General features: G+C 38.3%; 1 protein-coding gene and 1 long non-coding RNA gene across 20 annotated transcripts in view; one reads left to right on the top strand and one right to left on the bottom strand.

Annotated features, from left to right (window-relative positions):
- BNC2 (basonuclin zinc finger protein 2) overlaps nucleotides 1-26,926 on the top strand; it is a 436,884-nt gene that overhangs the window by 78,037 nt on the left and 331,921 nt on the right. Inside the window, exon 1 of one of the 19 annotated variants that reach the window (XM_077912050.1) lies at nucleotides 16,725-16,770. The exons of 17 other annotated variants lie outside the window; for them this stretch is intronic. The gene's annotated coding sequence lies outside the window, so the exon portion shown is untranslated. One more of the 19 variants, XM_077912051.1, reaches the window with a different exon arrangement.
- On the bottom strand, nucleotides 9,854-11,710 carry LOC144321659 (uncharacterized). The gene is made up of 3 exons (XR_013387252.1): nucleotides 11,615-11,710; nucleotides 11,014-11,122; nucleotides 9,854-10,203 (listed from the first exon to the last, which is right to left on the bottom strand). It is a non-coding gene; the product is annotated as an uncharacterized LOC144321659 (long non-coding RNA).

The following is a 26,926-nucleotide window of genomic DNA, read 5'->3' as shown; positions in this document are numbered from 1 at the left end:
GTCACACCCTGGGCTGAAGGTGGCGCTAAACTGCTGAGCCACACCCCGGCCTTTTAGGATTTTCTATAGCTAGAGTATATTGCTTGTAGAATCAGAAAAAGGGTAAATATATATGTATATTTTACCATATTTTCATATACGTAAGGAGTCAAATGTCACCTGCTCTAATTGCAAAACTTAGAACCTTGGTTCTAGGCAATAAAAAACAAAGCCCTGTTGATGTTTTTATAGCTTTCAGAGCTACTTGCTGTTTGGATTGATAGTACATCCATTCTCAGGCAACCTTCTCATGGGGTTTGCTGTTGACCGCAGGAAGCAATTGTGTTTACGATTAAAATGGCAGAAAGGGCTCACTATTGTCATTACGGCCATATGGTTCTTTACCTTCTCCCTCCTGTGTGTGTGTATGTGTGTGTGTGTGTGTGTGTATTCTGTGTGCATAGGTTTATTGTATTTGTAATAATACATTCTGTATATTTGTGTAGTGGAAATGGATTAACAAGGTGGTGGGAGAAATTGTGGGATAATTTCACCATTTCTCTGTTATATAGTTTAGTGAACATTGGAAAATGAATACCTATCTGCAGGGTGGATATACTTAAGATTTCATTATGATTCATACAGTCCCTAGCTTAGTTTTGAATTTTACTTCTAGTGGGAGAATTTCTTTAAACCATAACATGCTATATTTATTTGGAAAAATTACAGACAAGATTGATATTTGAACCTAGAAGATTGCTTCAATAACTTTTTAAGTGTGATCTTGGGGCCAGTACTTTTAACCTCTGAGGAGGACAACTTTGTTGTCCTCATCTGTAAAATGGGGATGGTAATAATGTCTTCCATTAAAAGACATTAGGGGACGTATGAAAATCTTTTGTAAATCCATATACGTTTCATTTATTGAGTAAGCTACTCTTGGCAAACTACCTAAATTTGAATGGAGGTGATTTGGATCTCATCCCTGAGTTCACAGCCTAGAGTCAAATTGCATTTGTCCATTTTGCTTAGAAGAGGGGAGGTCAAAGATACATGGTTTTAATCTTATTTTTGAGAGGCTATGCCTACTCTTACCCCCATAGCTTCCATTAAAATACTTGAAAATAATTCATTTTCTTTTCTTAATTACTTGGCAGAAATTTAGAATTCAAAGAGAGAAACTAGTAACAACCAACCTTTCCTTCATACTTCCGGATCAATGAAAGGGATTCTTAGGTCCTGGAGACCAAAGTAAAAACCAGCAGGAATGCTCAGGTTGAACTGATGGATTGTAGAGCCAGGCCGGTAATTACTTTCATTGAGCTAAAGCATTAACTTAATACACGGGAACAGGGTAGATGAAAAATCAAGATTTGGACCTCTTCCCCCAGGGCCCTGGTGGATATCCCACACTTTCCTTCTGGAAACAGCCTTCTCTTTGGTGGGATAGCCCTCTTCTCTTTTTTGGGACTTGGTGTGGATTTTTGTGCCCCACCCTTGCAGACCTTTTGTTTTAGTTGTCCTGGGCAACCGTTGGTAAAGAACTATTTTTGTTTAGGTCAGCCAGCTTTCAGGGTGGCAGAGTACCCCAGTTTCTCAAGAGTTTTCATCTGGATATCAGGTATTGACAGATTGCATTCATCTTGGGGTTCACATTTCTAGAAGTACCAAGCTTTATTTTGGATTTTTGTGACAGTCCCACGAAGTGCACGCCTTGATTGGCCAAGGAGGTTTCACTTTTATTTATTTCTTATTTTTAAAAAAGTTTTATTCTAGGGCGGTCTGGGTGACTCAGTGGTTTAGTGCTGCCTTTGGCCCAAGTTGTGATCCTAGAGACCTGGGATCGAGTCCCACATCAGGCTACCTACATGGAGTCTGCTTCTCCCTCTTCCTGTGTCTCTGCCTCTCTCTCTCTCTCTCTTTCTCTGTGTGTGTGTGTCTCATGGATAAATAAAATCTTTAAAAAAATAATAAAGTTTTATTTTTAGAGTGAGAGACAGAGAGAGAGAGAGACAGAGAGAATGAGCAGGAGGGGGAGAGGGAGAGAGAATCTTAAGCAGACTCTGCATTGAGTGTGGAGTCTGATGCAGGGTTCAGTCTCATGACCCTGAGATCATGACCTGAGCCAAAACTAGGAGATGCTTAACCGATGGTACCGCCCAAGCATCTCTTGGAGGTTTCACTTTTAAAGCTCACATATATTGACTTCATAACTTCCTAGTATGCTATACTATGAAAGATTGTGAGCCCATAATGAGATTTAGTGACATGATTATTTAGTGTTTTGTGTTTGCCATGGGTTGAAAGGGGCACATATATATTTTCAAGTGATTGTCAAATCTATAGTACATGAAAGCTCATTTAATCTACATTGTTGGGCAGCTAGGGTGGCTCAGCGGTTTGGCACCACCTTCGGCCCGGGGTATGATCCTGGAGCCCTGGGATCGAGCCCCATGTCGGGCTCCCTGCATGGAGCCTGCTTCTCCCTCTGCCTGTGTCTCTGCCTCTCTCTCTCTCTGTGTCTCTCATGAATAAATAAATAAAATCTTAAAAAAAATAATCTACAATGCTGTCAGCCCCAACCCTTCTATTATACAGTGAGAATGGGATATCTAGAAAAAAACTATTTGCAGATTATTAGAGCCAAGAATGAACTTGAACTCAAGTTTTCTGGATTCAAGTTGCTTGTTACTTATGGGGATAAGAAAAGTAGCTACCTTATGGGATTTTTTTAAATTTAAAAAAAATTTTTTTTATTTATTTATGATAGTCACAGAGAGAGAGAGAGAGAGAGAGAGGCAGAGACACAGGCAGAGGGAGAAGCAGGCTCCATGCACCGGGAGCCCGATGTGGGATTCGATCTCAGGTCTCCAGGATCGCGCCCTGGGCCAAAGGCAGGTGCCAAACCGCTGCGCCACCCAGGGATCCCCCTTATGGGATTTAGAAAAAATTAAATACAAAAAAATCTATATTAAGAGTTAGGAACAGTGAGTAACCTGGAATAAGACTTAAAAAAATAAGGGGTTCCTGGGTGGCTCAGTCGGTTGGACATTTGCCTTCATCTCAGGTCATGATCTTAGGGTCCTGGGATTGAGCCCTGCATCCGGCTCCCTGCTCAGCAGAGGCCTAGTTCTCCCTCTGCCTCTCCTTATGCTGCTCTTCCCTGCTCTCTTGCTCTCTCTCAAATAAATAAATTAAAATCTTAAAAAAAAAATAAAACCACCATCACTGTCCTCTTCCTGTTTACTTTTTATTATTGCTATTGTTACTACCACTGCTGTGCTTTATAAGATAGTCAAACAGTTCTTTGGTGTGTGCCACATTGTGGAAGCTCAACTTTTGCTACTAAATGGAAGCAGATACTGAATTTATCATGACTCTATTTAAAGAAAATTCTACAATGTTTGGTGCTTTTGACTTCCACACAAAAATGCATTGGCACAAGATAATTGATAATTTGCAATCCTCATTTTTAATTTTGCACATTTTGTATTACTGGTTTGGTAATATTTCTAACCTAAGTTTTGTCAAATGTGATTCTACCGAAGTAAATTCTTTTAACAACAGGGATTTGTTTGGAATCATGATTCATGGCTCGGCAGTCTCCTGTACTTCCTTGTTTCTGCAGATATCTACATGGAACATGTAATATTTCAAGTATTTAAGTTTTCTAATCTTGTCAGCACAAAGCTTTCAGTTGGAAGACTTTTGTTATGAAATATATTCTGATGTAATTAATTTTTTTTTAAGATTTTATTTTTATTGGGACGCCTGGGTGGCTCAGCAGTTGAGCGTCTGCCTTCGGCCCAGGATGTGATCCTGGAGTCCTGGGGTCGAGTCCCACATCGGGCTCCTTGCATGGAGCCTGCTTCTCCCTCTGCTTATGTCTCTGCCTCTCTCCCTCTGTGTGTGTGTCTCTCATGAATAAATAAATAAAATCTTTAAAAAAACAACAACAAAAAAGATTTTATTTATTTGAGAGAGAGCAAGCACAAGCAGGGGGCAGGGGCATAGGGAGAAGCAGATGCCCTGCTGATCAGGGAGCCCATGAGCCCCCGGGATAGTGACCCGAGCCAAAGGTAAATGCTTAACTGACTGAGCCACCCAGGTACCCTCTGATGTAATTATTTAAAAGATCAGAATTTTGAGGAATTTATAATGATACGGGAATATACTCACAATATATTAATTAACAAGAAGTGGACAGCAGTAAGAAGTGTAAATAATATGACTCCCAACTTTGTGGCACATAAAAAGATATATTAGAAAGAAATGTTCCAAATGACTAATAATAGTGTTACCTATTCTCTGGGTAGATTAATAACTATTTAAAAAACTTTTTACAAATAATTTTTAAAATTTTGTTTGAATCACCTGTAACTAACTCACTTATTATATTTTATATGAATTATGTAACAAGAAATTAAGTCACTTATGCCTTGGTAAGAGTGGTGAATTTCTCTGTGTTATACTAGGTCTAATTCTGATATATTTGCAGCTGGTCTCAGGCAGTGTAGTTTAGTAGAAAGCATGTGGGCTTTGGAGTCAGGTTGGTGTTGGTTTCCATCCTATTGTCTTCATTTAAGAGTTTTGGGATTAGTTGTGTTGCCTCTCTTGAGCCTTAGTTGTCATTAAACCAGGATGCCATCTCCTTTGCAAGGTTTCTTAATTCTGTAAGCAGCTTGCTCTAAGAGGTGCTCAGTAAATGTTTGTTCCTTTTCTCCTCCCAACTACTACTCTTACTCCCTACCTCCTATCCAGAATTCCACAAGGATCAATTCAGGGAATAAAGGAACTTGGAAAAAAGTTTTACTGTCATACTAATATTTTCAGTGGTTTGCCTTTTCAATCATCTTTTTACTGTAAATCTCATATCCTTGGGAACCAAACTCATGACAATCAGGAAGTCTCTTACTTCAAAGGATGAGAAAACTGAGCAAACCAAAATCATGATGTGCCCTCTGGAGCAGTGTGTGTGAGCATGCCTCTTCTCTTGAATCGGCCTGGGAATGTTGAGTAACAGCATCACCATCCACCTCTCCCTGGCAGTGATGTGGAGGGTGTGGGGAGGACTCTGGGGCTGAGGTAGGGTTTATAATTGCAGGGCCGTCTGGCCTTCCCTGAGCATTCTTTTCCCTTCCAGGATTCCTGTAATTGTCATCAGATGGCTCAGTCTCCCAAATGTTTCTGGTATTGCAGTGACTTTTGGAATATGTTTTTTTAAAAAAAAAGCCAGAATTAGTTTGTGTCTGTTCTGTGGTATGTAGATGTATGCAGATCAGGGATCTCAGGAATATAAAGAAACCAGTCAGATGTGGAATCCTCCTTACCATCATCTCTTGAGCCTCCCCAATTTCTTTGCTGATTCTTTTCCACCTGCATTGTTTTAAAGCAAAAAAAAAAGTAAGTGAGGGAAGATGCAGGCAGTAGTCCTACTTTCAAGTATAGTCAGCTTTTTGGTCTCATTACTTTTGGGGACATGTATAGAGCTTGCATCTTTTCTTGGGTCAACTAAAGGCCTCAGGGAGGTTGAGAGTTGGCTAGTAGGTGAACCCTGTGAAGAAGGATTCAAAGTTTTGGACTGTGCCTGGGCATGGAAGAAAAGGGGACAAGTGAGACCCCAGTCCAAGACCTTGAATTTCATCTGCTAAAATTTGAATGACAGAAATTATAAGCATTAGTTGGCAAGGCAAGTATTAAGGTGGAAACAACAACCAAAAAGCATAGAGGAAAAGATGAAATGTATTCAAGGAGGAGTATATGATGCAGTTTAGTTTAAAAATGAGAAAAGTTTTGGGGTACCTGGCTGCCTCAGTCAGTAGAGCCATGACTTGATTTTGGGATTGTGAGTTGTAGCTCCATGTTGTGTGTGGAGCCTACTTAAAAAAAATGGGGGTGCCTGGCTGGCTCTTAGGTGGAGCTTGCAACTCTTGCTCTTGAGGTTGTGAGGAGCCCCATGTTGGGTGTAGAGATTACTTAAAAAATAAAATCTTAAAAAAATATGAGAAGTTGCACAAAATTGTATTCATACTTTGAATAAGGGTCAGCCCAGTGATTCCAATTTGAGGATTAATTCTGTCTGTAAAGATACAGAAGGAATGGCCTATGCCCTCAAAGACCGTTGCATTCTGAGTTTTTCAAGGTATTTGAATATTCCTTCATCATAAGTCTATATAACTGAAAATTCAAATACAGGAAGATCTTGCGTGGGGTATTTTAAATCAGATAATCTCTCGTAATTTGACCTTACCTGCTTCCTAGGAAGGCAGAAATGGTCTAAATGAAAAGACAGCTAATTAAAAATATATAGTGATTGATATGACTAGCCCTGTATGTTTTCTCACCTCCTCATTCCCTAAGCAGAGACTGAGTAGAGAGGTGAGGTTGGATAGGATTACTCAACTAGATCATATTGGGAAATGTAAAATTGAAAAGAACTGACACAGTTTCTTCTGATTCATGTTGTTGGCTGAGAAATTGTGCTTTTTAAAAGCTACTTTGCTTTGTTGGCTCTTATTCATCTAACTAGGAAAATGGTTCATTGCATTTCATTGCATTCTGGTGCCCCTGTTGTCTAATGTTGGAGTGTTCTGTAAACTCACAGGGAATTAGATCTAGATAGTGATGTTAACTGTTGACTTCTTTACATAAAACTGCCTTTAACAAATGTCATATGAATCTTTAAAAACGATTGAGGTCAACACTAATATCTTCATTAGGAACCATCCCACCTCTCTCTTTGCAAGTGTCTGGGGGTGGGGAATGGGAACAGGAAAGCCATTGAATTTAGCAATAATAGGAGATAATTCATGATTAATATAAGAAAAGTCAAGTCATGATGATTTTATTTCCCTTGGCACTGATTGGTCTAAGAGTGGGCATGTAACTAAGTTATGACAGTAATCTGTAAGAGCAAGTCTTTTGGGAGAGGGTAGTGCAAGTCTCTCATCTAGAATGAAAAACAAATGATGGCTTGGAATTTGGCTGTAATGCTTACTGAGGCAGTGAACAAACCTGAGGATGGATCCTGATGTAGCAGAGGCAGAGCTGGTGTCATTGACACCCTGACTACATACTTATTTTGTGATAGAACTAATTACTTAAGGTCTTATCAACTGGATTTTCTGTTACTTGGAGCCAACCTAATTTCTGTCTAATAAAATGCTTCTGTGTTTAATCATGCTCTTTTTATTATTGTCCCTTCAGATTTGTGAAGTAGTTCCTTAAAATCCATAAGTCACACAACCCACTACATATCATTGAAAGCATTTTCTACTTCAGGACATAAAAGACCAAATACTCCTTATTGGTGGGATTGAAAGCTAAACTGCCCCTTCCCAAAGCCGTGCACCTCTGCCAGTGAAGTCTTTTTGTTGAACATCTCATTTCACCACTGACGGAACCATGGTGAAGGTGTGATGGGACAAACATGTTTGCCTTTGTTTTGTATTAATTTATTTTGTTTCTATTCTTTGTAAATTGGGTACTCTTTTGCTTAGCAACTTTTTTTCTGCTTTGGATTATTAAGATTGACAATAAGAGAAAAAAAGAGGTGTTGGGTATTGTGTAAAGATACAGTAGAGTGGTTATTCAGTTTTTAGTTGGTATTCCTTTGGGCTATAGGGTTTATTTTGTGTCTCGCTTTGTCAACAGTCCTGTTATGTTTAAGCTTCCTCTTGCACTATGTTTTACTGTTTTGTAAAGAGAACACATTTTATTTCCTAAGATGAATTATAATTAGGACTGCTTGGTACTGAGAATCTTTCTCACTTAATACCCTTAATGAGATACAAATGTTCTAAATGTGTCCTTCTGAATGTATTATATTTTGAGAGGAATCTACTTATTTTAGTTAACTTATCCTTTGCTTTTGTATACATCCTTATTAGGTTCTCATGTTTCTGTTTCCATATGGAATTCCTTGTAAAATCAGACCTTAGCAAACAGTGTTATTAACTTTCAGAGTCAGTGTTACTGAGAATGTCAATGAAGTTTGTTGGTTCTACATATCTTGTTTTTATGGCACTCTTGCTTTTTAATACACTCATGATAAATATAATTCCTTCACTATTCTTGCAAAATGAATTTTGTTTCTTAGTTCTTTTCTGGTCTTTATGCTTCTTCTCCCTAGCATAAAATAATTGAAGATATTTGAATTCCCTCGCCTACTTTTTTGGCTCCTTTAATAGTTCTGGTTAGCTCCTTGGCTCTCTGGACATTGTGCATCTTTGTCCTTTTGCCAGAAACCTGAAAATGTCCCAATAGAACTGTTTCCTATGTTGAGTCATAGTGAACTAGATTTGTTCAATTTCTAGGAGTCAGTGTTTTACCCTTCTCAGTGACCATGTCCTTCTGTGGTCTAAGAAAGCAAACACGTTACTGAAGAAGTTCTGAAGAACTTGAACTATAGAGTTATACTTCTTGAGTTCAAATACAGGCTTAACTGCTTACTATTTGCATGCCCTTTGAACAAGTTACCTGACTTCTCAGTGAGTGCTTCAGTATTCTTCTATAAAATAGAGACTATAATGCTACTTATCTTGTAGGTTATTATGAGAATTGTATGAGAAAATTTAATGAAAAGCTTTTATAATAGTGCTTGGTGCATACTAAGTGTACACTTGATGCGATAGTATCTAGTTGAATTTTTCACAGTACATTTTAAAATCTTTTTCTTCTTTAGAGTCTTTACAACCACCCTGTGCCGAAGGAACTGTTATTAAACTGTATTTTATAGGGAAGTCATGGAGGTGCAGTGTCCTTTTATAACTTTGTTACTGGTAACAGAGTTTGGATTATAATCTGACTCTTTCCTGTAATTTGCTATACTTGACTGCGAATTGAGTTAGGAAGTTTCCTTGATTTTGTGATACTGTAAACTAGAAGGTGTAGAACGGAAGGGCATAAATTCCTATTCCTTAAATCTGGTCCAGTAGTGGGCCAGTTCATTAATTCTAAAATTATTTTTTATTAAATATAAATAATTCTTAGTTTGCATGGTTCCTGTATGCACAGTATTCAGTTATTACAGCTAATTAAATAACACCAGTTTCCCAAAAACACAGTTTAAATTTCACTTACCATGTTAACTGTAATTTTATAAAATCCAACTAGCACACTGTTATTTGGTCCTGAACAGACAGCAAAGCGTGTAGCCATGTTGCTTTCTTGTCTCATTATAATGTTTCATAAAAATGGATAATGCAAAGGGGGGATTGGCCAACAAAGATCAAAGCTGCCACAAAGAAATAAAAAGTGATAATGCTGGAAATGAAATTTGAACAACTTTTTTTTTTTTTTTTTGAACAACTTCTAAAGAGAGTTCTGGAAAAAATAGCTGACCATGGCAATGTCAACACTGCCATTCCTTACATGCAGCCACAGCAGCTGAGTGCAGGGTAATTTATCACAGATTAGGAAGATGGTTGTGGGGGATCCCTGGGTGGCTCAGCGGTTTAGCGCCTGCCTTTGGCCCAGGGCGCGATCCTGGAGTCCCGGGATCGAGTCCCACATTGGGCTCCCGGCATGGAGCCTGCTTCTCCCTCTGCCTGTGTCTCTGCTTCTCTCTCTCTCATAAATAAATAAATCTTAAAAAAAAAAAAAAGGAAGGTGGTTGTGACTAAAAGGATGAAGACCTAACAGAGGAAAGGATGCTGGCAAAAACCTTTATGTTAAAGGAACTCCTTAGAGGGATACTGCAAGACAGTAAAACACAAAGGATAAAATGTTGGAAGCTCATCCAAACATAGGAATAGAGCAGTTCACCAAGGCATAACAAAAAAACTCATTTGGTATTTTAAATTTACTGTGAGAAGATGGCAGTGTGCACAACTCAATTTTTTTAATAAGAGAAAATACTTTAAGTCTCAAAATTTCAAATATTTAAAATTACAGTATAATAAATAATTTTTCCCATTTTCTTGTACATATGTAACTGATAGTTTTTAATGCCTTGACAATGTTAGAAGACATAGAAAAATCATAATTTTCCTATTGATTATTAAGATTGCTTTGCTTGGTTTCAGGTTGCATGGTCATTTCTATGGCTGTGCAGCAAGAGCTGACTGTATTGAGCCAAGGATGCACTTTTATAAGTGGTGGGGATACAGTGATGCCTTATGACACATTTATTACAATACAGATTTTGGAGGGTCTGCCATGTGCCAGGCTGCATAAACACAGGTGAATAAAAAGTAGTTCTTTTTATCAGTTGATAGTTGATTGCTGAAAGACAAGACAATTGTGTCACAACATATGCTATAAAATATATAATACATTACTTTGAATGCAGGGATAGGGCAGTATTAGGCATTATGAGAGCCTAGAGAAAGGGCATCCAACTTATTAGCTTGGGAATTTGAGGGGTAGTGTGGTATTTGAGGGAGACAGTGTGGAGGACTTAGGAGTTAGTTGGGAAAAGCTGTGTTGAAGAATGAGCCCGTGGTGAGAAGCTTATGCATGGAGAGTGCAGGACATTTTAAAAAGTTGATTTTTGCTGGAATGTGGAGGGCAAGATGGGACAGAACAACAGTGCCATGGAACCTGTAGGCGGGGGTGGGGGGTGGTCCATGGAGTTTCCCAATTTTTTTTATGTTAAGGTAGAATTTATATAGAAGAAAATGGACCTATTTTAGTGTATAGTTTGGTATGTTTGATACAAGGCCTGTAACCACCAGCAGAGTCAAGATGAAGAACATTATATCACCCCTTAAAATTCTCAGTGCTCCTGAGTGACTAACCCTTTCTCTCACCTCCAGCCCTGGAACCACTGATCTGTTTTCTGCACCTATAGGCTTATGCTTTTTGTAGAATGTCATATCAATGGAATTATATGGTACATAAACTTTTAAGTCTGATTTTTCTCTTAGTGTAATAGAGATTCATCCATGCTGTTGCATATAAAAGCCTTTGGGTTGTAAGAAATTTTTCTGAGATTTGATTGAAGGATAGATTTGAGAGGACCAAGAAGAGAGGAAGTTACTCCAAGTTAGCCAGGTGCAAATGAAGGAGAGTTGCAAAGGTGGGGTTAGTCACCTGATCTCTTGATACTTATAGTATCAAATAAGTCCATTCATCTGCATTTACCCATTGTTTTCCATAGATGACAGTATAAATGTTTCTGGAGAATCTGTGGTCCTTGGAGCTAGAAATCAAGAGTTCAGTGGTCATGAGCCAGCCATGGGTTGGGGATTCTCTTTTCTTTTTTCTACCAAAAAGAGTTCTCTTGAACTATGTTTTTATACGGTCCTACATTTGAACCAATTTGAACCATATGAAATGAAAATAGTAATGAAAGAACAGTATTATCTATATTTAAGGTGTGGCTGCCTCATTTTCTGTGCAAGCTCTGATTCAGTGAAGATCCTCACGCTGCCTCCAAGCTAATGGTAGAATTCTATGCTTCATTAATGTCTACCTCTGGCCTAGGAAGGGAAGCACCTTGGAAAGTGCTGGGCAGGTATTTGCCCCATTGATGAAGAACTTTCCAGAAAGGTGATTTACCACACAAAGGCGGGCATGTACTTGAAAGGTATTGGGTACAAAATTGGCTCATGGCCGTAATTACAGCTAACACAGCATTTCATAGTCAGGACAGCTCCATAAGATAGAGAATATTTTTTTTTTCATCTCTTACAGGTGGGGAAACCGAAGTCTAGAGAGGTCAAGTAACCTTCCCAGAGTCAGACAGCTAGTTCTGTTAGAGCTGGAATGCAAACCCAAGCCATGTGGTTCCAGACTCCGTACTCTTCTATGTACCTCATGCTGTCCTTAGAGTTCTAGAATGCTACCATGGGAAGGATTCACAGGAATTTTTTTTCCCCTCAGTCTTCATTTTATAGCTAAGAGCAATGAAGTCTAGAGAGGCTCTGATGACTCACTCAGGATCACAGAGAAATGTAGAGGCAGGGCTGGTTACAGGGCCTTGCCACTCTTGGAAATTTTATACCTTTGTCTTGGTTGCTTGTCAGTTTTGTATCTGTGAAGAATAACATTGAAGTAGGCAGACTGGCACAATTGGTCTTTAATTCTATCCTTTTCTTTGGCCTCCGCTCTCTCTTGCCTGGGAATGTACTAATTGGCTCTCTTCCCTTCCCCTCTGTTACTTTATTATTCTCAAGGGAACCTGGAATCACCATTACTGTTCTCCAGCCTATCCTGTTTGATCATTGTGCGATCTTTGCTCTTTCCAGTCTCTTTCCAGTGGCAGTTGGGAAGGGGAGAAGCTGTCTAACCAGCTGGGTGAGAGTGGAGTGTGGGGTTAGGGGTAGGGACTTTTAAGGGATTGAGATTATTGCATGGTAGATCAAAGACTTTCCTTTAGGGGTGCTGTCCTTTGTGATTTTGCTCTTCCTTCTTCACCAGCACCTACCAGAGCTTACCCCTCCATGTTTGGTGCAGGGCATCACCCATCTGCAGTTGAAATTTAGAGCTGTAAAGACAGTGCCAATGAATTTGCTTGCCCCAAGCACTTATTCACATGGAACAGGGCATCCAGAACAGAAAAAGGAGCCATTGCCTTAACAGTTTACATTTCATATTTGTTTTAATTTTATTTTGAGGAGCCACGTTTGGGGGAATAAATTAATTTTAACATTTGTTAATCTCTCTCTCTCTCTCTCTCTTTTTTTTTTTTTTTTACAAAAAGCCCCTCATGTAAGCTTATTCAAATAGAGGCTGATGTTTTTCTTCTGTTTCCTTCTTTTTCCCTCCCTTCCTTCATTCCTCCCTTGTATGGTGGGTCTTTGTATGTAAAAATTTAACTCCTGATCTCGTCTGTTCCACTTGGAATGAAGTTGAATGTTAATGCATTATGGTCACCATTCTCCAGTGGCTTACTCTTTCTGTACATTCTCTATAATTAAAAATGTCCTTCTCGGGCAGCCCCAGTGGCTCAGCGGTTTAGCGCCGCCTTTGGCCCAGGGCATGATCCTGGGGTCCCAGGATTGAGTCCCACATCAGGCTCCCTGCATGGAGCCTGCTTCTCCCTCTGCCTCTGTCTCTGTATCTCTCATGGATAAATAAATAAAATCTTAAAAAAAAAATGTCCTTCTCAATTTCAACTCAAAATACCTGAAAAGATTCCTTGTTTACTTAAGAGAAAGTAAATTTCCCCAGGTAAGTTCTCATATGTTTTCTGTAAAAACTGGCACACACTTTCTTTGTATTTTACCCGTCCAATGAGATCCTTGTAAGAGTAATCAGCCAGTCTAAGCCACTCATCTCTTTTTGCCTGCATTTTCTTGGGCAATTTTAACTCTTTTGGTGCTGTCCAGGAAAGTTTGCTTCTATCTATTACACAGAAATGCCAGATTCCTGAGATTGCCACCTTCCCTTTAGTTTCCTCAAATGGCCATTGAGCCCTAGGGCTGTTCTTCTGAACAGAGGCATGTGCACAGAGTTTCCCTTTAAGCCCCTGGGAGGGGCACCAGCAAATGTGTTTACATGATTATTTCTTTTTGTGAAGTTTGCGTATATTTTTGTGTGCTTTCTTTAAGAGGGTCTTCCAAAGTATATAAGCTTTAGACCTTACCTAACCTGCATCTGCTTTTGAGTAGTTCTCTTGAAGAAATACAGAGCAAAAGCTTCTACCACGTTAGTCACCTGATCTCTGTGGCCTTCCAGTTCTTCTTTTTAATTCTAATTCTGGTCTCTGAAAATGGGGAACAGCTATTCATCCAGTGTCTATCAGGAAGTAAAAGCCCCAAGAAAAACTTTGCCAGGGAGATACTTTAAGGCTTAGACAGTCTAGTCTTACATTGCAGTGGGCATGGATTTACTTGGTAGAGAGTTGTGTTGGGCAAAGATGAGTTTAAGGTTCTAGTTCTTTCTCTAATACCACAAGCACATGTCCTTCTCAGGAAAATATACTGGAAGGTGTCTCTGTGAAGTGCATTGTAATGTCAGCATGTACACAGGAACCTTAACCAATTTCTAGAAGTGCCCATCATTCTTCAGATCTCACAGGCTCAAATAACTGAGTGATCATTTTCTTCCTTTTTCTTCTCCCACCCCATTTGCTGCCATATCCTGAAGGCATTTGTTTTAGTTTGCATTGTCTCCTAGAACTGTCCTTTCCTTAAAAAAAAAGTCTTATGATTACTGGGAAGTCATGGAGGTGGTGGTTTATAAAGTGAATTCATACCACTCCTTTACTCTATTTTAATCTTACTGTCCTGCTACAAGCTGGCTGCGGTAATTTGGCCAATTCACCCTCAGACTCCCTCCAGGCATTGACTCATTGGCACTGGAGGCTTTTAAAAATATTTGGGTTTATCACTGTTCAGCTCTCAAACTTCATCCATTACACACTCTCTCTTGTCAGAATAAGTCCTTCCTTCTGTATTCAAGTTCTCCGTAAGCATAGGCAAGCTTATCTTTTCATCTCCTACTCTCACTATACTGTGTCCTAGTCATATTGTTTCCAAGATATACCTCCTCTTTTGCAGTGTTTTCCTTAAGGCACCTACTGCTTTATACCTTGTGGGACAATTACTTATATATCTGTGTAATGCTCCACACTAGATTTTTAAAAAAACTGTTGAAAGTGCTTTGTCTTATTTATTTTCAGTGGTAGTAGGTGTCCCAAGTACTCAGTGAAAAAGTAGCACCAGATTACTACAAACACCTTTAAGAATAATCCACTTAGCACACTGAACCCTGATTACCTGCGTCCACTACCACACTGTGAGTAACTCTAGAACCAAGGCTATGCTCTTTGAATTTCCAGTGCTGGAACAGTGCAGCAGCAAAGTCTCTTGGATCAAAAAAGGACAGTCATCTTTGTTTCTTCTTCCTGTGGTGCTTTCCTCCATTTTTTAAAAAAAGATTTTATTTATCTATTCATGAGAGACAGAGAGAGAGACAGAGACACAGGCACAGACAGAGGGAGAAGCAGGCCCCATGCAGGGAGCCCGAAGCAGGACTCCATCCCGGGACTCAGGGATCACGCTCTGAGCCAAAGGCAGACGCTCAACCACTGAGCCACTCAGGCATCCCTCCTCCATTCTCTAAATACAACTTTTTTTCTTGTTTTAACCAAAAATTTTGAATTTTTGAATTTTGAATTTGTGTCAGACTTACTGGAAAAAGAAAATCAGATTCTGTTCTACTAGGTAAGGTGTCACTAGTGTCACAAACACAATCACTTTGTGTTTGAAATTTTAAGTTTAGAAAAAAATCTTAACAATTTTTTTATGTATCAAAAAAAACTTTTATTTTTTTAAAAGATTTTATGTATTTATTCATGAGAGACAGAGAGAGAGAGAAGGGCAGAGACACAGGCAGAGGGGGAGAAGCGGGCTCCGTGCAGGGAGCCTGACACGGAACTAGATCCCAGGACTTCAGGATCATGCCCTGGGCCCAAAGGCAGGCGCTAAACCGCTAAGTCACCCAGGGATCCCCCCAAAAAACTAAAAAATTTAAATGAATATTAAAATTTATATTTGGAAAATTACCACTGTACCTTTAGCTAATTGAGTTGTTGTATAACCACTGTTAGTAATGATCTAGTTTTAACATGGCCTTGATTTTTTTTTTATTTAAACTACTTTCTTTAACATTTCTAGATGACATTGAAGGACCATTGAATATAGCAGTGGTATAAATAAAATGGAGGTTTAATTTGTGAATTTTTAATTCAAGTTTGTTATATAACTATTATGATTAAATGCTAAGTAGATAATACAAAGTAGTGCACATTTTTTGAAGCTTTTAATCAGCTCTTCTCAAATAGGTCTTAAATCTAAATCAGTATTAAACATGTCTTGGGGTGCCTGGCTGGCTCAGTCAGTAGAATATGCTGCTTTTTATCTCAAGATTGAGTTCAAGCCCTATGTTGGGGCTTACTTAAAAGTAAAAAAAGAAAAAAAAAAGTGTCCTAAGTGGTATAATTGTTTCATAGGCAACCTGAACTTTGATAAGTTTGTAGACTCTTGAATCCTGTAATATGCAGAAGAGTAAGCTTAAATATTATATAAGCATAAGTCATGATTTGCATAATTTGTCTCTTCAACATAAGTATTGTACTCATATAGTAAAATTGCTGTCCTAGAAGTCAGATTTTGATTGTCTATTTGTAGGAGAAGAGGTTTTAGGGTTATGTTTATGTTTAGATTTAAGTTGAATGGTAAGATTTATGGTGAGCAGTGTACAGAATGTTTTATTTACTTTTTCAGAGCTTATGAATAAAAGTAACATCTGAATCTGATCTTTGGGAAGCAAGTTGAGGAAATATGGTATAATTCTATTTTAATTGTTTCCCTTAATTGAACCGTATTTCTGTTTACTTGCAAATGGTGTATTTAAGACATTAACATATTTAATACCTCTGATTGGATATATTTAACTTTCTAGTAGTAGACTCAGTCTTACACTTTCAGACTCTGCTAACGAGCACACAGGACCTGTCTTTTGCTTATATTACTGAACAGCTATACTCTGATGTTTTCATTACATGAAACACACACCCCTAGTTTACTTAAATACTTGTAACAATTCATATGCTTAGCTTCTGTGACAGAATGTTTACTTCTTAATTCATCCATTAATACATACATTGTTTTATTTTTTTTCAAAATTATTTATCAAATTCATACTATGTGCTACAAGGTATAGTTGTTGTAGTGGCAGAAAAAAACAGAAACATCTCTTTCTTGCCCTCAAAGTATCTTAGAGTCTGATAGGGGAGAAAAATGTGAAACCAGGCAACCATAGTACCTTGTGATAAATGCTATGGAATGCTAAGTCCAGGATTCCATCAGCACATGCAGTGAGTGCCAGTGACTTCCTAGTGTAAGTGACACCTCTGCGTCTTTATTTTTTAGAGTTAGCCCCAGGAAGTGAAGGCTTCTAGGAAGTGTGGCTAAAACTTGTTCCTGGCATATGGAACAACACTGGTAAAAGCCTAGAGTGAAGAGAAAACCGGGCATGTTGGAAGACTAGTATATTAAAACTTGAGGCAGGTAAAATTCAGACAATCAGAACTCTCATTTTGGATCAGAACATTTTTCTTCCTCTATTTACTTTGATGAGAAGATGAGAAATAACTACAGATTTGTTTGATTTCTGGCCCTCCATAACAGAAATACTCATGTTATCTTAGAATATTTGAATTGTATGTACCTAACAAAAATTGAAAATCACTCATAATTTTAACACCTAGAGATAACCTTACTTATGATTTTTATAACTAACCTTCCTGGGTTTTTCCAGTGTGTCTGTAGTTCTCTAAAATTGAGATGATACTAAATATGCTATTTTGTAATTGGCATTTTGAACTTAACATAAAGTTATAATTGTTTTCAGAACCTTGAGGGTACTTGTTATTTATGAATTTTATTTTTTTAAAGATTTTTATTTATTTATTCATGATAGAGAGAGGGGGGAGAGAGAGAGAGAGAGAGAGAGAGAGAGAAAGAAAGGGAGGCAGAGACACAGGCAGAGGGAGAAGTGGGCTCCATGCTGAGAGCCCGACGCAGGACTCAATTCCCGGACTCTGGAGGCACGACTCGGCCGAAGGCAGGCGCCAAACCGCTGAGCCACCCAGGGATCCTCTAAATATGAATTTTAATGGCTATGGAGTATTGTGTCATGAGCCATTATTTATTTACAGAGCCTTCATTATTGGAAAGATAGGTTGTTGCCAACTTTTTGCTATTTTAAATATTGCTGCAATTAATGTATTTGTATTTAAATTTCTAAACCCTTCTCTATTTCTTTGGGGTAATAAAAAAAGGTATGTCCTTTCTACTGTGCCCCTAATTTTTTTTATAGTTATAAACTGCTTGTTTAGCACCACCACCCCTGAAAATCAGTCTAGCCCTGATGACATGAGGTCTTGAATTTGGCATTTTAGACCAGTACTATTTCCAAGATACCTGCCTGAGGAATAAATTTGGAAATGAATCCCATTACATCTATATAAATAAAAGTATAAGTTGAACTATATATTATATGGCTGGACATGAAATGTAAAGCTAGTATTGTTACATCCATTTTTTTTTAGAGTACCCACATGTCTTGAGAAATGACCTATTCAGGGAATTTTTTTTAAATAGCGGAATTAAATCTTTTATAGGGAATGTTCTTTAACTGTATGATTAAATAACTTTTCTGTCAGTGACTTGGAATATTATCTTAGTCCGTAAATACCTCTGTGAAGTGAAAAATCAAAGAAAAATGAATGTATTTCTTGGGTAAGCCCTTTTTCTTAAAGATGTAAGATGATTGTTTTCATATAACCCTATGGAAGATCCTAACAACAAGAATGACTTGGCTTACATGGGTTTTATTTTTTTTTTAATTTTGTGCTGTTTCATGGCTGAAATCCTATGTCCACCTTAGCTCTAAGCACTTCATACTCAATAAATAATGCCCCCAAAACACTTAAAAAATAACAGGTTTATTTAGCTATAAGTCACATACTATCAATTTACCTATTTATGGACTGTTTATTGGTTTCGGTGGTTTTTAGTGTATTCAGAATTATGTAACCATTACCACAATCAGTTTTTTATCATCTCAAAAAGAAATTTATGCCCTTTAGCTATCATCCCTAGCACTGCCATCCCTCTGCAGCTCTAGGACACCACTCATCAACTTTGTCTCTGGATTTGCCTATTCTGTATATTTCATACAAATGGAATCATAGTATATGTGGTATTCTGTGACTTGTGTTCTTTCACTTATGTAATATTTTCAAGATTCACCCATGTTGTACCATGTATTAATACTTCATCCCTCTCTTTTTTTTTTTTTGCCAAATAATACTCTTGTGTGTATAAATCACATTTTTGTCCATCTACAGTTGATGGAAGAAAGAGTTTTTAATATTTAAATGCATGTGGGTAGATTTGTACTACAAAGGCAAAAAGAAAGAAGTGAAGTTGTGGTATCCCAAATTGGAGATGCCTTCAAAGCTTGTTAGTGATGAAGCTATATATGTGCTTAGAATCAAGTTCGTATGGTTGTTGGGTCAGAATGAAGAATATCATCGCATCAATCAGAACATCTTGTCAGTTCTATCTCTTGAATACTTCTTAAATTTGCTCTCTTCTCCTTATCTCTGGTAACTTCTTTAAACCACAGCTTTGTTTGGTCATTGCATTACCACTGTCATGCCCTACAGCAGACAAAAGGAGCTTTTTTTTTTTAAAGGAGTATTTCTAAAGTCATTTCCCCTTAGGAGTCAGAAAGCCTTAACAGAGCCTGCAAGCCTGCCTCACATCAGCCGTTACTGCTCTTCCCTCTCTTCTCTTTCCATTATATATTTATTTTGTACTTAAGAGGGATGAAGGAGTCCTTTCCGAAGTTGTGTGAGCACTCTAAATTTCAGCTTGTACCACTTCAAGACCTATGTGTTAAGCCCCTTTGGAGCCTAGTGTAGGAGAAAGAGTGCAAGAGCTCTAAGGTCCACTGAACACTAGAAACATGCTTGTTTCCTTTAAGCCTCTTACCTGCAAAATAGAGGTAATACTTTTTGCAAGTTGTTAAGAAGATTAAGGGAGATATTATGTGAAAGTATCTGGCACATAGAATGTGCCTAATAAACTAACCTTTCTACTTTTCATTTAGGTTATTGTTAGAATGTAGTGGTTTTGACACCCCCCATTTTTTTTTTTTGCTGAATATAGAAACTGATATATTATGATAGTTGCCTATAATTGAGAGTTTTTTTTTTCTTTCCAAAGTTTGTATCTTTGTCTTAGAATTCTGTTTTTGTGTAGTCTCTGGATTTTTATAACTGCTCCAATACCTCTGCCTAGCAGCAGTACTTGCACACATCCCTGCCTATTATTTATTGCCTTTTTTCCCCTAAAACATTTGTCTGTATTTTTGTATTTCCACATTATGAAAGTAATTACTTTTCATTTAATAAACAAGATTTACAAAATAAAGAAAAGCTAACATTTAGTTGCAAACTGATCACTTGCTCTGGTGTCCATTGTGGTTTATCATTTTTCCAAACTATTCTATGTGTATATTCATATATGTGTTCATATTTTTTGAGATAGAATTTGGATGATACTATATGTTTTAATTCTTTTTTCACTTGCCAGGTAAGTGTTTTTCAATGTTAGTATCGTGGAGGTATATAATTTTTTATGGCCTCCTGGAATTCCAGTGTATGAGAGTACCATGATTACTGTCACTACTACTATTTGAATGGGTGTTAGGTTGTATTTAACTTTTAGTTATTATAAACAGTGGTGGCTTTGATTTTGAAGTTATGAGTGTTTCTTTTTTTTTTTTTAAGATTTTGTTTATTTATTCATGACAGACAGACAGAGAGAGAGGCAGAGACACAGGCAGAGGGGAGAAGCAGGCTCCATGCAGGGAGCCCGATGTGGGACTCGATCCCGGGTCTCTAGGATCACACCCTGGGCTGAAGGCAGTGCTAAACCGCTGAGCCACCCGGGCTGCCCCGTAATGAGTGTTTCTGATATGCTTTTAACTTTCTCAGTGAACAGTACTCATGAAGTAATTTCCCTGAGATTTAATGCCAGATCTGGTTTAAACTTCCCCTCCTACTTTGCACAGGTCTTGTGTGATATTACCACTAACATGAAATACTTTCTCTCCTTTCACTTATTTTGCTTTTTACCTGTGCTGGTTTCATAATTCCTTTATACCCACACCTCCATTTACCTTTGCAAAACTCTTTAATTTTCTCTTTGCCCCATACTGGTCCTGTCTGATCTTTAATATTCAATTAATGAGGGGACATCTGATTAATGAGGGTGGCTCAGCAGTTGAGCATCTACCTTTGGTTCAGGGCGTGATCCTGGGGCCCGGGATTGAGTCCCACATTGAGGTCCTTATAGGGAATCTGATTCTCCCTCTACCTATGTTTCTGCCTCTTTCTCTCTCTGAGTCTCTCATAAATAAATAAATAAAATCTTTAAAAAAATTTCAATGAATGTTACCTTCATATTGGTTAACATGTCTTTGCATTTCACTATTAATCCTTATGATTAAATTCATTAATTTCTTTCCATTTCATTTTTCGTCACCTCATTCTAAATTTGGGATTGTTTAAGTATTTAATTGTATTAATTATTCTAAAAGAGAATGCCTGCTTTCTTCCAAATAAAAGAATCAGGGACGCCTGGGTGGCTCAGCGGTTGAGCGTCTGCCTTCGGCCCAGGATGTGATCCTGGAGTCCTGGGGTCGAGTCCCACATCAGGCTTCCCATAGGGAGCCTGCTTCTCCCTCTGCCTGTGTCTCTGCCTCTCTGTGTCTCTCATGAATAAATAAATAAATAAAAATCTTAAAAAAAAAAAAAAAAAAAAGATCAGTGGAGTGGTTTGCGTTGTGTAGCACAGTCAAAAGATATTATCTTTACAATTAATTGTTGCCCCAAATTGGGATATTCCTAAAAGTGTTTTTAATTCAGGATTGCTTTTCCTCTTTCTGAGTATATTTTTGGCTCCTAGCCAATTGATTATGTCCTTAAGGAGCATATTGGCCATTTTAAATAATTTTAGTATGAAGCTAAGTAAATCCTATTGTATATTCCAGAGCTATGGTTATTAAACTTGAGCATGTATCTGAATCACTTGGAGGTCTTGTGTAGTCACAAACTGCTGTGCCCTAGACCCAAATTTTTTGATTTGGCCAATTTTCGAGAGGGCCTGAGAATTTGCATTTTTATTAAGTCCACAGGTGATGCTGATGCTGTTGGTCCTCTGGCCATCCTAGGTCAATAACTTTTAAGGAACATAGAAATAATTTTTGGATTGTTTGTATTGTTTGTAACATTCATATTTCTCTTTAAACTATTGCATATTGAACTACTGAACATATTTTAGTAGAGCTGTTGCTATTTAAAAAACAAAAACTCTTATTAGTAAAATATAGAAAGGTTATTGGATATAGAGCTATATGGCCTGATGTGAGCCAGATCAGTAGCCAAGGTGTCTGGAGTCCTAGTTTAGGGTCTTGGGTTGTTTGGTCCAGGACAGGTTTTCTTAAATATGTTATGGTCTTAGTTTCCTTGGAGAAAAAATGATTGCTACTAGTTTTTTCCCCGTCTCTGCACTTCCTAAATCTGCAGGCAGATTCTCAGTGTGTTTACACAGGCTCCCAATGTCAAATATCTCAATTAAGAAATGCTATGTGTTATCAATAAATGTTCAAAGAAGTTTACTTTTAAATGTTTGTTTTTTAAAAGCTTTTATTTATTTATTCATGAGAGAGACAGAGAGACAGGCAGAGACATAGGCAGAGGGAGAAGCAGGCTCCATGCAGGAAGCCCGATGTGGAATCAATCCCAGGCCCCAAGATCATGATCTGAGCTGAAGGCAGACGCTCAACTACTGAGCCACCCAGGCATACCCCAAGGTAGTTTTTTTTTTTTTTTTTTTAAGGTTTTATTTATTTAAGAGAGAGATAGGGAGAGAGAGCAGAGCAGGAGGGAGGGGAGGAAAGAAAAGCAGGCTCCCCACTGAGCAAGGAGCCCAACACAGGGCTTAATACCCTGGGCCCTGGGATCATGACATGAGTGGAAGGCAGACACTTAACTGGATGAGCCAGCTAGGCACCCCTCAAAGTAATTTGAATAGAGGCATTATTTTAAGGTTTTATTATGAGGATTTAGAATTTAGATATGGAAATACTTTGAAATCATAGATATTTCAAATGGCTCTGGACATCAGAGCTACAGGAGAACTGATGGTTGGTTCATTTGTCAGGTGTGCTAGAATATCAAGGTGAGCCTGGAAGAAAGGAGGTGAGAGAGAAATTTTAAAATAATGGGAATTGAAGCTGTCTTTGGATACATTTGATTCATTGGATCCAGGTTCAGTTCAGTGTGCAATCCTCTGGTTCCTTATCAGATATAACTAGTAGTTGTTATATTTATTAGTATACTGGCAATTTGGACCTTTGGGTTTGAAGTTCTTTCTGCTTGACAGCTGACATGGGGGAGATGTGTAAAACCTTTTGCAGGTGGCTGGCAGGCATGTTATTTGTATTTCAATGGAAAGGATGCTCTCTTGGAAAAAGCACAAGAGGAAAGGGCTTTTGTAGAGGATCACTTAGCATGTAGGTGTGTGAAAGGTGAAGCTACAGTAATGCCTGGCAGCTGATGAGAATGCAGCAGAGTAAGATGAACGGGAAGTTTCTACGAAGCACTTCAGCCTCTCCAGTTAAGACTTAGAGGGCCACTGTGTTAGCCAGAATGCTTCAGTTATACTATAGAGACAAGTCTCTCGTCTCTGTCAGTATGAGTTGAAATTTTAAATCTTTTTAGAAAGTCCTTTTGAGTCATTTTTTATTATTGTTGTTATCCTTTCCCTTACCACTCCCCCCTCTTTTTTCTTTTTGATGACGTGACATGTATGGTCTCCTTATCTTAGAAATTAGGAGAAAATTTCTGCAGAGTAAGAAACCTTATGACCCGGAAAACATTTGCCTGAAGTGTTCCCATGTGAGCAATGGGCATGGGCATATACTAAAAGAGAGGGAAAAAAAGGCTTTTTGTTGAGAGTGACAGGCAGACAGGAGGAGCAAAGTTTAACTTAAATCCTCTCATTGATATTGGAAAGTCATAAGCCTTCATATGACACTGCCACATTCGTCTCACTGTGTGATCTGGAGCTCTGTAGCTTGTACCATAGTGAGAATGTGTGTGTGTGTGTGTGTGTGTGTGTGTACACAGAGTAAACATTTTATGAACTGCAGTGTCTGATCCATCCGTCTGTCTGGGCAAGAATGTCCCTTGATAGTAAAAAGAACAGCAATCAGGACAGAATTGGTCAATGCGGCATGTCTAATGGTGGGAAGATATTTGAAGGACTCGCTATAGACACAATAGTCTCTCTAAATAGCCTCTTTGCACCCGAAGTCTTATTGCAAACAGGTTCATTAAGGAGAGACATTCTGACACACAGCATCACAGTAATGAAAGTAGCTCTGTTTTTCTAATATTGTATCTTGCCACTTCAGTTATGCTGCTAGTACAAGATTTCCCTTGTGTTGTTGTATATTTCTCCAGAAAAAGAATCAGTCTTCATAGAATATACAATTATTTTGTACAGGAATATATAACTCATACCTAAGATCCAGTCCTCCCTGTTTATGTGCACTAGTGCAAAAATAATTGGCAAACACATCTTCCAGACCAAAAGATTCCAGCACCTTCAATTTGTTGGGCTAGAAGATGTTGAACCAGAGTTATAATAAACTTAAAAAAAATGTGTAATGTTCAAAATGGATTTGTGATCAATCATAAAAGAAAAAAAATATTAGTACAGTTTCCCATGAGGTGTAATTTTTTTCCTAGGGTTTTAGCCAACTCCAGTATAGTGTCTGTTCAAAGAGGGGGAAAATGCAAAAGGTTTTCATCCACCAAGCTTTACATATAACTACTATATGAAGACTTAAGCTATTGGATTTTCTGCCTGTTAATGTACAGCATGAACATTATGAACATGGAAAAAAAGGTTATATTGGTTTAAAAGTGGATATGGAAAATTTAATGTGCTCAAGTGGGAACAATGGCATATTAAAAAAAAACACTCATGACACAGATCTAATAATTCACTTGCCCCTGTAGGAGAAGGATATCAGCTCTGATACTGGCTCATAGTTTATTTTTATATACACCCCCTGGTCCCTGCAGTATACCCAGTGTGTGGGTTCCAGAGAAAAGAAAGAAAATAATCTGTAGGGAAATCAGCCTGGAAACCTTTCATTAAATACATTGTACTTTGTATTGTGTCGTTCACAGAATCTTCAAGAAATAAAGAAAGGAAAAACCTGTTATCAGTCTGCATGTGTGAAATATTATATTTGAATACTATCATTTGTTTTAAGATTAAGCAGAGGCTGCAGACATATTAGTTATTATTCACTTACATCTGGTAGATAATGCAACAGGAATTTAAAAATTCTTTTTCCATTTCTAGTCCCCTCCTCCTTGTCGGCCTCCCTCCCCCCAAACAATGGAAAAGATGCTACTTTAACTTAGAACTGAGTTGGATAAAATATTTTCATGTTGGCAGTATTGCATCTTTTTAGAGGATTGGGGTGGTGAGGGTAATAAAATGAGTCTTAAAATTCTTGGTGGAGTTTATCTGTCATTTAGCAAAAGATGCATTTCTAGGGAAAATTGGATAAAGTGTTAAATACATTCCTCCTCCATGAGAAAAATATACACGCTAGGGGTGTAACTATGAATAGTGACACCTTCATCAAGTTGAATGTCCTTTGGAGTAAGCCTTTGTCTTGTCATTATAGTTCATGTATTGCTGTTGGTGGGCCTTTAAAATCTGTAAACGTCTTACCTTTTTTGCTGACTATTCATGCAGGATACGCCAGGCAAGCCAACTGTGACACATGTTCTGCCTATACTTGTAGCTGTCTCTTAGACGAAAATGAACACACATCTTAAACTTAAACCTTTGGTGCCATATAACAGTATTTAATGAACTTCCAGAATAGCAGATATTAAGACTTCGGTTTTGATCTCAGATACCTGGGAGTACATTGTCCTATACAGTCTGTTGAAAGATTTATTATTTCTGAAGTAGCTCGTGTTGAAAACCATATTTTAAGTATAGAGGGTTGTAAGCCTAACAGTCTCATCAGACTGATAACTTGTTTCACACCTGTTAGACTCCGTGCCACCTCTTGGCCTCAGGACAGATACAGCACATTCCACTCCAGAGTAGATCATCTTGCTAAGAAAAAAAATATTGTATGAATTGGGCGAGGGATGCAGAGCTTTTCAAGTGAAACAGCCTTTGGGAAGTTGGTTATCATAGTCATTGTGGGTAAGCTCCTCATTTGGAGGCAGTTGTTCTAGCGTTCATGTGGATCATTTTCAATTTTGGTTCCTTTCCTCCAAGTGCCTGTCAGTTGAGTTCTTAAGCCATAGACCATTAATTTAGAGATGTTGATGTCATTTAGTATTTACGATTTGGAAATACTTTCTGACTGTGGATCATGAAGCAAGTGTCTATTTTTCAAGGGTGGATGAGCTTTGGGGAGAGGTTTCTTATTACTACCATCTCTGTTTTACTTAAATGAAAGAGCACAATCAGTCTATCTATGTAGATATTGAAGGGTGGCTCTGATCTTTAAATGACAATGGATGGGCATCCCCTGTCAGCTCTCTCATTATCTCTAGATGACCAGTCTCTCACATTCTGAGATTAGATTAGATTAGACTTCACCTTCTAGATTAGCATTGAGCCACACAGTACTGTGTCATGTGCCCTGTTATTGAAGTGCCTCAGAAAGGAATGAGCTTTCTGTTTTAGCCATGACTGTTGGGTCTAACATTTGAGGCCAGTAATTCATTGAATAAATCCTGGGCTTTATGTGTGCAATACCTGTCGCCCCTCTTTCCAGCCTCCTCTTCCCACGGTCCCATTTCTCTGCATTCCTATAGGGTAACAGAATAGGTGTTTATCCTACCTAGGGCCCTTCTTAGAGCCTGGAGAAATCCTGTAGGGTGGTGTGCACTTCACATCACCAGGGATTTCTCAGGATCACAGTCAGGCTTCAGTGACAATGAAGCTCCATCCACATTAACATAGTAAGAGGTGGTAGATCTTGCTTATTGTGTGCCAGGCATTCTGCTTGATGCTTTGCATGCATCAATGTTTAGTCTTCATGTTAAGCTGGTGAAGTGGAGACTACTTTTTCTCCCTTTGGCAGGTGAGGAAACTGTGTCACTAGTAAGGGGCAGCACTGGAATTTTCAGATCCAAGCCTGCTCTTACTCCCAAGTCCATGCCCCTTATTGTTACTTACATCACATCCTAAGCTATGTGGTCTCCTAGATTTCTGCTCCCCATTCCCTTGGCTCTCATGCTCTGGGGACTTCTTCCCCATGGAGTGACTTCTTCCCAGTGCTTTGGGGCCATTCTCCTACTAGCCAGGTGGCTGTTAGAGCCTTCTCGACTGAGCTGCATTTTCCCTATCAGTAAAACAAGGGAGAA

The sequence above is a fragment of the Canis aureus genome, chromosome 10 (assembly GCF_053574225.1).
Source record: "Canis aureus isolate CA01 chromosome 10, VMU_Caureus_v.1.0, whole genome shotgun sequence".
In the NCBI taxonomy this organism is placed as follows: domain Eukaryota; kingdom Metazoa; phylum Chordata; class Mammalia; order Carnivora; family Canidae; genus Canis; species Canis aureus.
This window is presented reverse-complemented; position numbering and strand designations above follow the sequence as displayed.